The sequence below is a fragment of the Trachemys scripta genome, chromosome 1 (assembly GCF_013100865.1).
Source record: "Trachemys scripta elegans isolate TJP31775 chromosome 1, CAS_Tse_1.0, whole genome shotgun sequence".
Classification (NCBI taxonomy): domain Eukaryota; kingdom Metazoa; phylum Chordata; order Testudines; family Emydidae; genus Trachemys; species Trachemys scripta.
In genome coordinates this window covers 170,867,983-170,885,698 of record NC_048298.1, presented here as the reverse complement: position 1 = coordinate 170,885,698, position 17,716 = coordinate 170,867,983, and the positions used below count along the sequence as shown (strand labels likewise).

The window sequence follows — 17,716 nt, the reverse complement described above, 5'->3', positions numbered from 1 at the left end:
GGGCCAATGGGGGTGGTGAGAAGCGGCGCGGGCGAGGGATGTGTCGGCCGCGGCTTCCCGCCACCCCCATTGGCCCGGGACGGCAAACCACGGCCAGTGGGGGCCGCGATCGGCCGAACCTGCTGCGTCAGCAGGTAAATAAACTAGCCCTGCCCGCCAGGGTGCTTACCCTGGCGAGCCGCGTGCCAAACGTTGCCGACCCCTGATCTAACTCTTCTAATTTTTTTATTATTTGTATTGCGGTAGTGCCTAGAAGACACAGTCATGGTCCAGGACCCCATTGTGCTTGGTCCTGTACAAACACAGAGCATGTGTTATGAGAGTTATGTCAAGGGTGCTCTGAGTTCTGGTGGATGGGCATTCTTTAGCATGGAATTTTTCAATCTTGATAAATAAATAGTAATTCCATCCCAAGCAATATAGTTTTCATTGAGGAAGCTTAGTTGGTTAAAAGCTTTATTTAACCACTTTGGAAATTGCCATGTCATCAATTTTAGAGGCAGATACTAATGGAAAGCATTTCCCTACTACATAAACAACAGAAAGAGAAAAACACACGTTACCAGGAGGGTAGGAAGGAAGAGACATAACAAGGGATCTTATGTTCTCAGATGATCAGCTTTAACCAGACTTAATTGTGAGGTGTATTGCATGGAAGAGCCTCAGTCCATAGAGAGAGCGTGGGGAAGAGATGGCAAAATCATAACAAACTATAAGAACCATGAATCCTGGATTTATGCTAATATGGAGGTAAGGTAGAAAAAATTTCTTGTGTGCTTTGTGAGGTACTTCCCTTTCCAGAAGACAAGCTACAGTCTGCCTGCACCCCCTCCAGTCCGGCTCACCGGTTTGTGATATTCCCTGGTCTTTGATGGCCATCCCTACATGAAGTGGGTGCCAGTAGCAATGTGCAAATAGGACTACAGACAGAGAATGAATGATGGCTGTATATGCATGTGGTCTTGTGTCCCTCGCAGAACAGGGCTGAAGCCCAGTTTTGTTGTTCTGCCTTGGGTTACACATGAAGATAGTTAATGCACCCAGGAAATCTATGTGTAGGCCAGCAACCTGTTTAGTGGACATAATTAAATTGCACTTTTCAAGACCTGGTTTGTGATGATCCCAGGCTGCTTGATAACAGGATCCTTTCTTCCTGCTCAAAGGGTATAACATCAGTGGTACCAACCAGTTATGACAGATACCTTTTCCATGACCAGCTTTCAGGTTTAACCTGCCATTCTCCACTTCTTTCTCACTATTGTAGGAATGGGAAGCTACTTGGGTAACTGCTATAACTATCACAATATCCTCATGCTAGACTGATACCACCTATCAGGACCCCACTTATGGAAAATAAATTATATAAACATAGCCACAGATAACACATACAATTTAAAAGGGCAAGAATAGACATTCATGCTGGCTTTTGCTATACTGTGCATCTGTCCATTCAGACCTACTCAAATTTGGCCAATGGATAAATAGCAATATATTTTTCACCATTGCCCTAAAATATATATGTTTGGAATTTTTTTTCAAACTTTTGTTCAAACATTTCCTTCATGTTGAGAAAGGGAAATGATTATTACTTGTTCTATTGCAGTATCACCCAAAGGACTTAATGAAAATGAGGTCCCCATTGAGATAGGTGCTGTACTAACAGAATAAAAAGATAGCTCCTGCCCCACAAATCTTCTTTTACTATTATAGATTCCGTTTCTCAGTGAGCTGAATGTCCAGCAAAGAAGCAGAACGAAGAGTGGGAATCAAGATGGGACTATTGTAAATAAGTAGCTGTGATCCACTGAAAAGAATCATGAGGTACCCAGTCTTCGCTACTGGCAGAAAGGAGGGACTTCCCTTAGGATGAGATTTCATTTGCTGGATTCAGTAGGTTGGCTGAGTGAGCCCATTGTTAACACCCATACTGCAGGGACAAGGGTCTTATCAGTTGTGAGCAGGCACCAAGCCATCCTGACAGATGGCTCTAGCTATGGGCAGACCATATGTGTTGTATCCAATATGTTTGTTGAAGTAATTATTCCCACTTAGGACAATTCTGCCTGCCTTGACTTTCTTCACCTTTGGCATTACTAATTAAATTCCATTAATTTTAAAACCTACAAATTACTGTGTTTTCTTCATCCACCTTAATATTTTTCCCACCACATAAATCTGATGTATAACTGACTGACAATAGTATCATCACCTCCTCCTCCATTGGGAGGAATCTTGTGGAACGAGGTGTGAAATAACAACAAACCAACGGCAAAAAAAAAAAAAAAGACAAAAACCCCCACCTACCTTCAGTAGGTAAGCCAAGTGTTGTAAATATGTCAACAAGGTGAAGAAATGTGAAATATCCTCTGTGGTTCAGTAAGCAGTCCATATGTGCACAATTAAATCTCTAGTGCTGTCAGGTTACCTAGCTTTCTACTTCGCTGCTGTTGTATTCTGATAAATAATTTATCATTTATAAATTGTTATTTAAGGTGAGTTTACTTATTGTAAGAGGAGAAAATACATTCTCCTGAGCTTAGATAAAATAGCAGGTAGTCCTGGAGCCTTGACATTTCCCTTGTCTCTCAGAGAATTCCCTGCATAGCAGGGTGAATTCATTAAGTAACACTGAGTTTCTGTAAAAGACTTCTCACAGGATAGGAGGAATTTTAATGCTCTAGTAATGAGTACAGGGTAACTTACTTTTCTTTAAGACGATGAAAATTTTAGACGTCTTGTAAATGACATACTGTCACTGAGATGTATCATCATGTTTTTTCAGTACTGTCAATTTATTTGGTAATGTAGAGTAAACAAAAATAAAGACATCCCTTTCCCCTAGGAACTTACAGTTTGTTTTCACTGTGTTTATATGACCTCCTAAGACCTAACATGTTATCTTAGGCAGGTACTATCTTAACGAATGAAGGTATGTTTGTTTTTAACTCACCTGTTTAAGATGGTTGACATGTTTGGGTTAATATTTTATCCCATATACTCTAGAACAGGGGTGGGCAAACTTTTTGGCCCGAGGGCCACATCTGGGTGGGGAAATTGCACGCAGGGCCATGAATGTAGGGCTGGGGCAGGCAGTTGGGGTGCAGGAGGGAGTGCAGGTTGCGGGAGGGGGTGCAGTGTGCAGGAAGGAGCTTAGGGCAAGGGGTTGGAGCAGAGGAGGGGTGCAAGGTGTACAAGGGGGCTCAGGGCAGGGAGTTGGCGTGCGGGGTGCAGGAAGAGTTTGGGGTGCGGGCTCCGGCCTGGTGCCGCTTACCTGGAGCAACTCCGGGGTGACAGCGGCGTGCACCGGGGCCAGGGCATGCTCCCTGCCTGCCCTGGCCTATGCCGCGATGCTCCCGTTCCTGTTCCCGGCCAATGGGAGCTTCAAGGAAGGTACCCGCAGGTAAGGGCAGCGTACGGAGCCCTCTGTCCCCCCTCCCTCCCCGCAGGGGCCGCAGAGATGTGGTGCTGGCCGCTTTTGGGAGCGCCGCGGGGCCCGTGGCGCCACAGGGGTGGCAATCCCGCGTGCCAGATCCAAAGCCCTGATCCACACACTATAATCTTCACAACTCCTCCCCCCCCTCCCCCCCCCCCCCAAAAAAAAACCCCAAAAAACTCAAAACCAATAGAAACACAACACACACATATCTGGCCCTCTTCACTCACCTCTCTGCAAAGATTTAATAGCAGAGTCTAAAGTCTGTTGCCATGTTACTAAGACTTCATTATTTTAACAGAGTATGCTACTGAACACTACTAGCATCTCTCGAAGCATTGTAAGCAATTAAAATTAGCTATACTTATCAAGATATAAGAATTACATTTGAATTTTGATTTCATTTATTCACCAATACACAATATTTAATCATTCATAATGGGTCCTCCCTTCTTACTGTGAATTAGAGAAGTTCAGCTTTATTCCAGTGCATGTATCCATGTTATTAATTTAGAAAAAATTGAAGTATCTATAATTGAATTAAATAATAAGAAAACTCTTCTCATAAACCAACGCAGTTCATTGCTCACAGAGCTGAGTCCTATCTAATTAGAACTCAAAGTCCTGTGCTTTAGAGGCTGAATGAGGAGCTCTTTTACTGGCTGCCTCACCAGTACTGAATCTAATCTGAATACTGATGGCTTTTTAAAATTAGGTAGACCAGTGATTAATTGACTATTTAATGTATTCTCACATAATTTTTTCTACAGATAAATTTTCCAGATTTTCTATGTGATAACAACTAATCACTTTTTAAAGTTTTGCCACGTGACCTTAGTTTTTGTACACTGGAATGGCTCTCAATTTTAGTGAATGAAAGAAGTCTTGATATATATTACCTTAAACTAATAACAGGCAAGTCTCATGAACTTGACTGGAAAGTAACATATTCATATAATCAACAAACAAGTAATTGAAAAGCTCTAAAAGTAGTTCTGCTTTTGACAGTCTAACCCAAACACTATAAATTCAGTTTCTCAAACAAGGCACAGAAAAAAAGAAGTATTATTTAGCCTTCCCTAGAATAATTACTTAATGCCCTGTGAAAACTTATCAATTCACTAAACATGAGTATTTTTTTCACATCTATATAGCTAAACAATCTACCTAAAGTATGTCAGTTACATACTAAGTCATACATACAATGACAGAGTCAAGAAGAGACATCTAATTTTGACCATGCAATCACCATATATATGAACACAAATTGGTATTTACATATGTGAATCAAATAGCTAGGCACCCACCTACCTAATTTTGTACATAAATGCAGCAAAAATGCATATAGATTGTTTGTTCTCAAATGTCACAACTGGTAAAATGTATGAAGTATATGGAATCTAATCTGGCTCCCATTGAAGTCAATGAAACAGGAGGTAATCCTTGGTGTTTGTTTCACTTGAAAGATTTATTCTTAGTTTTGATCATTTGATCCACACTTGTGGTGGTAATAGCAGCAGATCTGGTGATCTTTAAGTTCCAGACAAGACAAAGGAAAGGTTATTGGGGCCACTCAGGTTATTCCTCTCATAAGCTCATTCCCTGACTATGAAAAATGTCCCACCTACTTTGAATATGGATAGTTAAATCATTACCACATACTGTAGTGCTGTCTATTCCAAGACTAACTATATATCCACTCAGAGCCATATATGAAAGAAACTTTGTGTTTGTTTCAACACTGATTTTTGTTTATTTATGTTTACAGCTGATCAATGGAAAGTTATTTCCGCAACTCAGTCATTTGGAAAATTTTCCATGTTTCAATTCACTCTTCCATGTACTTAGTGAGGTGAACCAATAATGTTAGTACCCAGTGTCATAATAAAGAGCAGGTAAGAATATTAGCTGGTTGAAAATGAGCTAAAGATTTTGTCTCTCAGGGAGCATTTATTAATATAGGTATGTTTATCCTTTTGTATTTGTTTTTTAAAAAGCACATTTTAAGATGGTAAAACTTACAAAAATTTCCTTACTATCTGGAAGGTAAGCAAATTGCTAGCAAGAGTCAGGCATTCACACCACAAGACATTTTTTGAGAGCCTCAGGCTTTTGCTCTCCCATCTGCACTTTACAGGTTTGACATGCTGGAGACAAGGACATCAGAATCCTCAGTAGCTATAGAAAGAAGAACAGGAGTACTTGTGGCACCTTAGAGACTAACAAAGGTGCCACAAGTACTCCTGTTCTTCTTTTTGCGGATACAGACTAACACGGCTGTAACTCTGAAACCTGTCAGTAGCTATAGAGTTAATGAGATGTTCACTTAGTGAGCTGGCAAGCTGGTTAGTCTAATTTTAACACAACTATTTTGGCAGCATATCAGGTGGTATCAATATAAATGAGCCCAGTGCCAATTTTTTATATCCAAACTCAGAATAGAAATGAAAGAGCTAGGCAGATGGCACTGTCATAACTGGAGAAGGACCTAGTTAATGATTTACAATCTGGGGCACCACCTCTCTGATTTGTTGGCCTTTGTGGATTGAAGAACCGTATTTTCTTAGGCTGCCAGGTCATCAATTTGATATTTTAAATTCCAAGTTAAAAACATGAATAGACTTTTAACAACAAGAATAATGCATTCACAATGAACTTAGCTGCTGCAATGCTGAACATTGCAATGCCCAATTTGTAGGCACCTAGAAAATCACAGTGGAGCCTAAAACTGGGACTTAGGTACCTAAACCCTAGATTTAGGTGCTTAACTACCTTAATGGATCTGGGCCTCAACATTTTATTATGGAATATATTAGGGCAGGATTTGGCAATGGTCTTGTCAATGGGTCTGAGCCAAAGCCCACGTGATGCCAATGGGGGGCTTTCTATTGACTTTAGTGGGCGTTACATCATGCCTGATTAGCTTTTAGTCAAACTAGTGGATTATTTTTTCTTTTATTTATTGGCTGTATTCTATGTTCATGCATTTGAAAAGGAATGTTTTCTTATTAACTGTTTTCTTATTACTAAAAAGAGGAATTGTTGTGTCCTTATGTTTAACAGTAACACTAAGTGGTTACTACTAATAAAGTGCCTTTTAACTGTGATCATTAAAATCCAATGAAAACATGTACAGGGATCATTTCAGAAAATGAATGATAAAGAGCTACCACGTACATTTTAGATTACCTTGAATTATTTTTTTAAAGAGCTTTTGCATACATATATCAGGAGATTTAGTAAAATCTCTTCTGTGAATTAGAATATTCCATCATATTACACTAAGAAGTATACAGTGTGGAACAAAAAGGGTATTTGCTTAAATTATTAGTTAAGAGGCACTTATATCTGTAAATCAGATGCAAATTGCATACAAGATGTATCAGATCCCTCTGGAAAATATAAAGCTGTGAAACCCTGTTAGAGTCTATTGTTACAGTTCATTTTTACTATTTTAATGTTATATTCCCAGAGTTTCATTAGATTAGCATCCTTTTAAGGAAAGCTAATTATTTCAAATCCCTTTTCACTTCTATCCATATATAGAAAGGCCTCATTGAAAATACAGTTACTCTGCAGATTGATACAAGGAGTGTCTAGTAAGTCACTGTGTCTCATACAATATCAGAACCAGGATCTTCATCAGGACTTTTATGGTCTTCTTATGAATATGGTTTAGTTAGCTGCTCATTGTCGGGGTGGATTATCCACTGGGCCCACGGGAAGCTCCAGTGGCAGTGCCGACCTGACCCCGGTCCCCAGAAGCATCAGGCATAGTCAGGTGGGACGGGGAAGCCCCACAGCGACCAGATGGGCAGATGCCATGGGGTGGACAAGGTTGGGCGGGGGCAGAATCCTGGCACTACCTCATACACGGTACCTTTTATTTTGTCCCTTTTATGTTATTAATTCTTTGTCCTCAGTCCCATCTCTCTGTCCATTACCCTCCTAATCCTCTAGGCCGCTCACTCCTTGATCATATCTGGTTCCTTCACCACTCCAAACCTTCTTCTCACTCCCTGACTGATGCTTTTTTCCTCTGCTCCTACCACATGGTCAATGTTGAGCAGAATATCCACCAGAGAGTGGCTAAGGAGTCCTAGTGGTGAAGAAACTGCTTGAGGAGCATTCCTGCATTGTGAGTTGTAAAGGCAGCAATAAAAGAACAGAACATGGCTAGGAAAATGTCTGAACAAAATAATGTCTTTTCTTATGTGAGACACTGGAACTGGAAAGTCATCATGCCTGTATGTTACAACAATTACAGATGCAGTGGAAGTTTGTTTATTCAGGCTCTATTTCAGATTCAGTCCTCTCATTAATTATAGATGCTCTGTTATTCCATAGTCTCTATTAATTCATTGAAGAAATATTTAATTAATTGATTTTATACTAATCCTGGAATATATCTGTGAGGAATGTGGTAATTTTGGTAATATTTGTATGATCCCTGTGCATGCCTCAGCTTCCCTCTGTGATTTGTATTGCTATATACAGAGAGTGAAGACAAGGGCTGAGGTGCTGGATGCACATTGCTGCTTTGGTGGAGACCAGAGTCATTAACAAACTGAATGAAGTCTACACATGTGACTGGAAGATCCAGAAAAGACAATGGAAACCCCAGTGGCCTAGACATTCACACCTAGAGACCAACAGTCAAGAGGAAGGAGATTTTCCTCACCTCTGCAAGGATGCAGAGCAAAGGCCCTGAACGGGAGACCAACCAAGAAAGGTGTCCAGTGGCTGTGTTAAGAGTTAAGCTCTCAGGGTATGTCTACACTGCAACTAGAGATGTGCAGCTGGCTAGTGGCAGCTGACTCAGGCTCATGGGGCTGGGGCTGAGGGGCTGTTTAATTGCAATATAGACTTCCAGACTCTAGGACCCCATGCAATGGGTGGGTCCCAAAACTTGCAGCCCAAGTCCAGAAGTCTACACTGCAATGAAACAGCCCCACAGCCCCCTCTCCAGTCCCGCAAGCCAGAGTCATCTGGCATGGGTGAGTTGGCAAGTTTTTCTTTGCAGTATAGACATACCTGTAGACACAGGGGCTCCCATCTGAGACTAAGGCTATTTCAACACAGCAAAACAAACAAAAATACCCGTCAACACAGCAATGAGTCTCCATGCCTGGGTCAATTGACTCAAGTTTGTGTGGCTCACACTGCAGGGCTAAAAACAGCAGTGTAAACATTTTGGCTCAGGAAGGAGTTTCACTGGGTTTCAGAATCCAGGCTCCAGCCTGAATGTCTACACGGTGATTTTTAGCCTCACAGCATGAGCCCCACAAACCTGAGTAGATGTACCCTAAGGCAAAAGAGCAGAGAGAGAAAGGAAGAAGAGATGATTTCTATTGCAGCATGGCTCAAGAGAGCCCTGCTATTGGCTAGTCTGAATTCTGTCTCAACCTTTGCTTCTCTATGCTGACCTAAGGTCTTTCAGATTCTGTATGCCAGGGGACTAATAAAATATCTTGTTTAGAAAAGGCTACCTGCTGTGTCTGTAAGGCTACCTTACTGAGAGCATTGCACCTGGAAGTTGAAGGATGCACTGCAGGCAGCCAGAGAGAGAGAGACAGGGGTCACTGGCATCCAAAGGCCCAGTTTCAGAGTTGTGGAGGCCATGGGTCTGCCTCTGAAGAACTGTGTAGATTCTTAGGGTCTGGCACACTAAAGTGGTCGCTCCCAAGGGACTGGTCAGTGGCAAAGTCATGGGAGACGGGAGAGATTCCAGAAGACTGGAAAAGGGCAAATATAGTGCCCATCTATAAAAAGGGAAATAAAAACAACCCAGGTAACTACAGACCAGTTAGTTTAACTTCTGTGCCAGGGAAGATAATGGAGCAAGTAATTAAGGAAATCATCTGCCAACACTTGGAAGGTGGTAAGGTGATAGGGAATAGCCAGCATGGATTTGTGAAGAACAAATCATGTCAAACCAATCTGATAGCTTTCTTTGATAGGATAACGAGCCTTGTGGATAAGGGTGAAGCGGTGGATGTGGTATACCTAGACTTTAGTAAGGCATTTGATACGGTCTCGCATGATATTCTTATCGATAAACTAGGCAAATACAAATTAGATGGGGCTACTATAAGGTGGGTGCATAACTGGCTGGATAACCGTACTCAGAGAGTTGTTATTAATGGTTCCCAATCCTGCTGGAAAGGTGTAACGAGTGGGGTACCGCAGGGGTCTGTTTTGGGACCGGCTCTGTTCAATATCTTCATCAACGACTTAGATATTGGCATAGAAAGTACGCTTATTAAGTTTGCGGATGATACCAAACTGGGAGGGATTGCAACTACTTTGGAGGACAGGGTCATAATTCAAAATGATCTGGACAAATTGGAGAAATGGTCTGAGTTAAACAGGATGAAGTTTAACAAAGACAAATGCAAAGTGCTCCACTTAGGAAGGAAAAATCAATTTCACAAATACAGAATGGGAAAAGACTGTCTAGGAAGGAGTACGGCAGAAAGGGATCTAGGGGTTATAGTGGACCACAAGCTAAATATGAGTCAACAGTGTGATGCTGTTGCAAAAAAAGCAAACATGATTCTGGGATGCATTAACAGGTGTGTTGTGAGCAAGACACGAGAAGTCATTCTTCCGCTCTACTCTGCTCTGGTTAGGCCTCAGCTGGAGTATTGTGTCCAGTTCTGGGCGCCGCATTTTAAAAAAGATGTGGAGAAATTGGAAAGTGTCCAAAGAAGAGCAACAAGAATGATTAAAGGTCTTGAGAACATGACCTATGAAGGAAGGCTGAAAGAATTGGGTTTGTTTAGTTTGGAAAAGAGAAGACTGAGAGGGGACATGATAGCAGTTTTCAGGTATCTAAAAGGGTGTCATAAGGAGGAGGGAGAGAACTTGTTCACCTTAGCCTCTAAGGATAGAACCAGAAACAATGGGTTTAAACTGCAGCAAGGGAGGTCTAGGTTGGACATTAGGAAAAAGTTCCTAACTGTCAGGGTGGTTAAACACTGGAACAAATTGCCTACGGAGGTTGTGGAATCTCCGTCTCTGGAGATATTTAAGAGTAGGTTAGATAAATGTCTATTAGGGATGGTCTAGGCAGTATTTGGTCCTGCCATGCGGGCAGGGGACTGGACTCGATGACCTCTCGAGGTCCCTTCCAGTCCTATAATCTATGAATCAAATTAGCCACTGGGCCAATGGGGCTTGTGCTATGGGACCCCGGCCAATTGGAGCCCCTGGAAAAATGGATGCCCCCCCCATGCCCCGACCCACTCCACCCACCCAGCACTCCTGCTGGGGAATGGAGTCAGGGCACTTGCCCCACTCTGCCCACCCACCCGGAGCTCCTGCCAGGAAATGGGAGAAGCTCCAGCACCCTGAACCCACTCTCCGGCCAGACCACTGGGTGGAGGGCGGGGGAAGACTGCAGTCGGAAGGAGTGTGAGGGGCTGCCACTTGCTCTGGCCCAGGGCCCCACAAAAGCTTAAACCGCCTCTGCTAGTGTTTGATGTTATCTCTTTCTGAAGCCATATAAGGCTGTGAAAAAGGAAGGTTAAGTGTCAAGATAAAGCTACAAACACAAGAACATTTAAAATAATTCTGAAATTGACCATATGACCTTTCATACATAGAGGCATCTATGTAATGAGGTGACATACCTAACATTGTTTTTAATTTCCTTGCAATTGTGAGTTTTGTTTAAATAAAAGAGATGCTTTTTTTGTGAATTTTAATTAGCCATTTTGAAGAAAAATCAAGGAAATATACGCACTATAATATGCTACATTATGTTGTCTTTAAAAATAAGAGTAACCTAGCTACAATAAAAATTTACAAAAAATTAAATATAGTTTCACAGTCATAGCTTATACATTTCAATAATTACTTAAATTATCATTTCAATGTCCTCAAAGAATTCATTCTTTTAGGAAAGAAAACAAAGTGCATATTAAACAATCAAAGAATGTTTAATTCATTTAGACGTAAGCTTCAGGTATAAGCCAAGGTCAGTCGAGTATTCATCTCTGAATGCTATATTATTTGATGACAATCATTAGTGCTAATCTGAATAGACCTCCTTTTATAGAAAGGTGAAGGAACCTTTCTTTTGATTTGTGTCCATATATAATTGAACTCTATGGAATATATTAAAAACAGCTATGATCAAAAGAACAACTCTGTGTTAGCAGCAGTCTGTTTTAAACAGATCTGTTAATCTATTTTTCTTGCCAGAGTGCAGAAGAAAACGTCTGAAGAAAATGTAACAGCATAGAACCTACATTAATACATATGTGATAAAGCCCAGAAAGCATTAGCAAAAGATCATGTTATCTCCAGAAGAAAGCAATCTTCTCTTTAGTATTATTTAAATTAGGTCTCATTAGCATCATTAGTACTGAATGTATTGGAGGTTTGCCACATTTTTGATCAAATCCCAGTGGACTAGTGACCTATTTCTTCCATGTTGACCATATAAAATATGGTCTGAGGCATTCTCTAGTTAAGGTGGTCTAATAAATAGTTTTGTTAATATGCCTTGGTCTGTTCAGTGCTTGAAAACACAGCAGGGAGTTAACATGATATCATTCTCACTCCCTGGCCCAATGACTATTTATTGTTATTCATAGGATGTTTCACGAAACAGCACTTCAGTGCATTTTGTAAATATATAGCAATATGAAAAAAACAGACTCATTGTCACCAGTGTCTGCTCCAAATGGGAAACTGAAAGGCTCCAAAATACACTACCCCTTGGCGAAGAGGCAAGAATATTATTGGGTTCCACTGACTTTCAGTTGGACTTGTGCTCCTAAATCACCTAGGCGCTTTGAAAAGCTTCCCCATAAATACTACAGACTGGATTAACTTCCTAATGAAATCAATGGAATTGAGTTTCATGGACTTTAGATCAGTCTCTGTATGAACAGAAGTGTCATGGCTAAAGGGAAGTTAACATAGATGGCAAAACCATGACTTCTCACTATATTTTGTTCAAGCTGTGTCTTGACTGACACAGCACTTTCTAACACTACTGAGATCCACAGTAGAGACTACCAGCATTTGAACACATAGTTCAAGGAATGTGCTAACTCTGTCGTTTCAAATAGCATCAGTTTGATACAAATTCTTATCCTAAATTTTATTCACACTGCTCAAAATAAATGTAGCATGATTTTTTCCCTACCAGATGGAAGGCAGATTATTTGTAGCACAAAATACCTTAATCTTAACACAAGATTTTTTTTACCCTGAGATAACTGGCTCACAATATGGCAGAAGAATGTGTAAAAAGCAAAATCTCATTATTCATATTTAAAAATTGTAACTCAACCAATACTGAAGCTAATTTTCATAAGATTCGTAGTGATTTCAAGCTTTGCCTGCTCTCATTGGTTTTAATGGTGATTAAAAATGAGGATTTGCCACAGATAATCATTTTTGCTAGCAAATTTGCATACTCTTATACATGATTTTTCTCCCCCCATGCATAATGTCAGTATTAATCTGCAGACTAATCAAAACCTTGTTTTTCAATCTGACTTTGTAAGTATAGATGTGTCGACCTCAACAGTTCAGAATTTGGGTTAAAGCTCAGTTCAGTTCTCACTAGTGTCCCAAAGCAACACTGAGCTACCACTCTCCTCCACAACATTTCCTACAACTCTCTATCTCAGGCTCACATATGCTGTAGGGCCTGCAACTCTTCTCTTACTTTATTTATAACATTCAAAATAAGACCATGCAAATGGCTGCCTGGGATTGTCTATCAGATTCCCTGTGTTCTTGTTTCAGATCACTCACTTCTCAGTTGGGCTATGGGTACTGAGCTGCAGTTCCCTGCAGTGACCTCTCCCAGCCACCACTGTATTGATGGCAGGGAGACTGTCTTCTCTGTTCTTAATGTTTCCTGCTGGAGCCCAAGTAAACTGGAGTTTCAGAGAGAGGAGGAGATAACTGCTGGCAAGGACTCAAGGGGAGATAGAATGAGGGAACAGACTCAGGGAAGGGGGAACAGGAGCTCCCTTTGATCCCTTATCTTTCCATTTACCCATCCCCACATTCCACAAGGTCACACTCCAATTTAATTTTGGGACAGTATTTCAACCCCTGGATAAACTGTATATACAGAAACAAGCAAACTTATCTTATTGATATATATCTGTATAACCAGGTTAAGAATATACACATGAAAGTGGGACGAAAGCTCATTACCTTTGATTACCAATAGGGCCAGTTTGATAGCCACTCTTCTATCTTGGGTTGTGTTCCTGAGAGAGCGGCACAAAGGATTGCTCCATTCCACATCAGGGAATGAGGGGAGCCAGTACGACTTACTCTTCCTCACACCTCTTTAATATTTATCATCTCTTTGGGGTGGCCTGCTCTCCAACCCATTCAAAAACAATGGAACCTAGAACAATTTGCTTGTCCTTGTGCATTTAAGCCTCTAAAGCACTTAGGGGCAGATATGCTATGAAAGGAGGAAGGAACCAAAGATGCGCCAAATGGAGTAGCAGGCCATTGAGCTCCTTCTTAACCCCCAACATGGACAGAGTAGAAAACAGTAAGTGTAAGAAGCCAGGGTTGGTTGGACCTCCCCTGTGTGTTTCTGGGAGAGAACATTTTTGAACCATAAAAGATATGGTTTAAAATTGTTCTAAGTATGAGCAAAGCTTTGGACCAAGGTCTTATTTTTTCCTGACCTGTTAATCTTTCCCAACTTGTAAGACCTTTATTACCCAAGGTATGGTGAACTTTTAGCCTGATATTGTCTGCTCTTGATAAGCTAGAAAAGTAGTTCACTAAGATAAAATACTGAAATGAAGTGATCATTATGGTGGTGCAGCTGTTAACAATATGTGGAGGTTAATCTTGCTTTCAAAGAAGAAGAATGCACATCTGTACTTTGGCATATGCTTCCTTGTGAGCACGGAGACCTCTCCATTGGAATGGCAAAACTTTCCTTTGGGCTGATTGAACTCTTCTTTGGCTTTTGCACCCTGAGGACACATACTTGAGGTTGAAGAATTTCCATCAGGTGGCTGTTTGAGGTGAAGCTTTGTGAATGTGAAAAACAAATAATTAATTTTATGCACCTCATTTTCAGCTCATTTCTTCTCCTAATTATAAACAAAAAATATGTAAAAATGATTGCAGTGATACTTGTGGCAGCGACATTAATTACACCTTTAAAATATGCAATTTTGTATTTGAGAATTTGTGTTTTGCTTCTTCTGTGTGTACCATCTGGCCCTTTTTGATGATGTTATGGATATAATCTCATTGAAAAGTAATTCTTACTAAAGCCAGAAAAATAATTAAAATAGTAGAACCAATTTTATTATTCATGCATATCTGAACTTCATATAAAAATACAAACGGCAAATTTTGCATAAAAGTACAGTCACCCCGTGCGGGATTTCATATGCTCACCAATAGGAATTGTGTTTACAATGGGTTTTTTGGGGGTATTGTAGACAGCATTTTCATTATTCCCAGGAGTTCCTATAGTACTCATTCAAAGAAAATTTAGCATCTACTTTGATAATAGTTGTAGCTGTGTCGATCCCAGAATATTAGAGAGACAGGGTGGTTGAGGAAACGAGAGAAGTTGGTCCAATAAAATATATTACCTCATCCACCTTGCTCCCTCAATTTAATAGCAGTCAGTCTAAAATATGTTTCTGTAAATAAACAAGTTATTGGAAAATGATTTTAAGCCTCTTTTGGGTGCCTTTTGATGTTCCTGGTGCATTCAGAAAAGGGGCACCCCAATGGACAGACAACAGATATCTGTGAATGTTTCGTTCTTGCAGCTGCAGAAGTGCACTGCAGGATATCTCAGAGACAGGGAGCGTTCATCACTTGTGGCACTAGAGATCCTCCACGAAAGCCCAGCAAAGTGAACAAAAAGACTCTCCTTGACTTCAATGGGCTTTGGTTCAGGCCCTACATGAGCTAAAGAGTGCACATACAAATGCAAGTGCTCTGTGTTCTGAAGGAGGAAGCTACTGAGCATGAAAATCGTTTTCTAGGTACACAAATGCATATATTTATTGGTACCATAATTAGTTTCAGCCAATATCAAACAAAATTTATTTTTATGATTTTTCTCCATTGGTGTAACCAGCACTTGTAAAGCACTTGACACATATGTTATGACTGAATGCGTTTTCATGGGTAGATCAAGATGTTTAAATTTTTTTTTTAGGGCAATACTTTTTTGCAGGGTGTGCAGAAATCCTTAACTAGCTGAAAGAAAGGGGAGGTGTTATGCTATGAAACATTTACTTCTTGGTCTCAGGAATAGATGTTTCCTTCCTTAAGGGCACTTTTACTTATGGGAGAAAGTCAAATATTAATTGAATTGAATACCATGATTATTCATGATTGGAATGCTAGCAAGTAAGAGCACAGATCAGAGGGATAGCCGTGTTAGTCTGAATCTGTAAAAATCAACAGAGGGTCCTGTGGCACCTTTTAAGACTAACAGAAGTATTGGGAGCATAAGCTTTCGTGGGTAAGAACCTCACTTCTTCAGATGCAAGTAATGGAAATCTCCAGAGGCAGGTATAAATCAGTATGGAGATAACGAGGTTAGTTCAATCAGGAAGGGTGAGGTGCTCTGCTAGCAGTTGAGGTGTGAACACCAAAGGAGGAGAAACTGCTTCTGTAGTTGGATAGCCATTCACAGTCTTTGTTCAATCCTGATCTGATGGTGTCAAATTTGCAAATGAACTGGAGCTCAGCAGTTTCTCTTTGGAGTCTGGTCCTGAAATTTTTTTGCAGTAAGATGGCTACCTTTACATCTGCTATTGTGTGGCCAGGGAGGTTGAAGTGTTCTCCTACAGGTTTTTGTATATTGCCATTCCTGATATCTGACTTGTGTCCATTTATCCTCTTGCGTAGTGACTGTCCAGTTTGGCCAATGTACATAGCAGAGGGGCATTGCTGGCATATATAACATTGGTGGACGTGCAGGTGAATGAGCCGGTGATGTTGTAGCTGATCTGGTTAGGTCCTGTGATGGTGTTGCTGGTGTAGATATGTGGGCAGAGTTGGCATCGAGGTTTGTTGCATGGGTTGGTTCCTGAGTTAGAGTTGTTATGGTGTGGTGCGTGGTTGCTGGTGAGGATCTGCTTAAGGTTGGCAGGTTGTCTGTGGCGAGGACTGGCCTGCCTCCCAAGGTCCGTGAAAGTGAGGGATCATTGTCCAGGATGGGTTGTAGATCACTGATGATGCGTTGGAGAGGTTTAAGCTGAGGACTGTAGGTGATGGCCAGTGGAGTTCTGTTGGTTTCTCTTTTGGGCCTGTCTTGTAGCAGGAGGCTTCTGGGTACACGTCTGGCTCTGTTGATTTGTTTCTTTATTTCCTTGTGTGGGTATCGTAGTTTTGAGAATGCTTGGTGAAGATCTTGTAGGTGTTGGTCTCGGTCTGAGGGGTTGGAGCAGATGCGATTGTACCTCAGTGCTTGGCTGTAGACGATGGATCGTGTGGTGTGACCGGGGTGGAAGCTGGAGGCATGAAGGTAGGCGTAGCGGTTGGTGAGTTTTCGGTATAGGGTGGTGTGAATGTGGCCATTGCTTATTTGTACGGTGGTGTCTAGGAAGTGTACCTCCCGTGTAGATTGGTCCAGGCTGAGGTTGATGGTGGGGTGGAAGCTGTTGAAATCATGGTGGAATTCTTCCAGGGTCTCCTTCCCATGGGTCCAGATGATGAAGATGTCATCAATATAGCGTAGGTAGAGAAGGGGCATGAGTGGACGAGAGCTGAGGAAGCGTTGTTCCAGGTCAGCCATAAAAATGTTGGCATATTGTGGGGCCATGCGGGTGCCCATAGCGGTGCCACTGGTCTGGAGGTATATATTGTCACCAAATTTGAAATAATTGTGCGTGAGGATAAAGTCACAGAGCTCAGCAATAAGTTGTGCTGTGTCATCATCAGGGATACTGTTCCTGACAGCTTGTATTCCATCTGTGTGTGGGATGTTAGTGTAGAGAGCCTCTACATCCATGGTGGCTAGGATGGTGTTTTCTGGGAGGTCAACAATGCATTGTAGTTTTCTCAGGAAATCTGTGGTGTCACGGAGATAGCTGGGAGTGCTGGTGGCATAGGGTCTGAGTAAGGAGTCCACATATCCAGACAGTCCTTCAGTGAGAGTGCCAATGCCCGAGATGATGGGGCGTCCAGGATTTCCAGGTTTGTGGATCTTAGGTAGTAGATAGAATAACCCTGGTCGGGGCTCTGGGGGTATGTTGATTTGTTCCTGTGTTAGTGTAGGGAGTGTCCTGAGTAGATGGTGCAGTT

The 17,716-nt window shown here is 41.4% G+C and overlaps 1 protein-coding gene and 1 long non-coding RNA gene across 5 annotated transcripts in view; one reads left to right on the top strand and one right to left on the bottom strand.

Annotated features, from left to right (window-relative positions):
* The window catches only part of LOC117888731, a 56,482-nt gene extending 54,187 nt beyond the window's left edge, over positions 1–2,295 (top strand). For 2 of the 3 annotated variants that reach the window (XR_004648365.1, XR_004648363.1), the window contains one exon: positions 612–2,295. This is a non-coding gene — a long non-coding RNA (uncharacterized LOC117888731). The remainder of the gene's footprint in view (positions 1–611) is intronic. The other variant, XR_004648364.1, reaches the window with a different exon arrangement.
* The window catches only part of ROBO1 (roundabout guidance receptor 1), a 1,057,321-nt gene that overhangs the window by 482,100 nt on the left and 557,505 nt on the right, over positions 1–17,716 (bottom strand). The gene's annotated exons all lie outside the window — the stretch shown is intronic.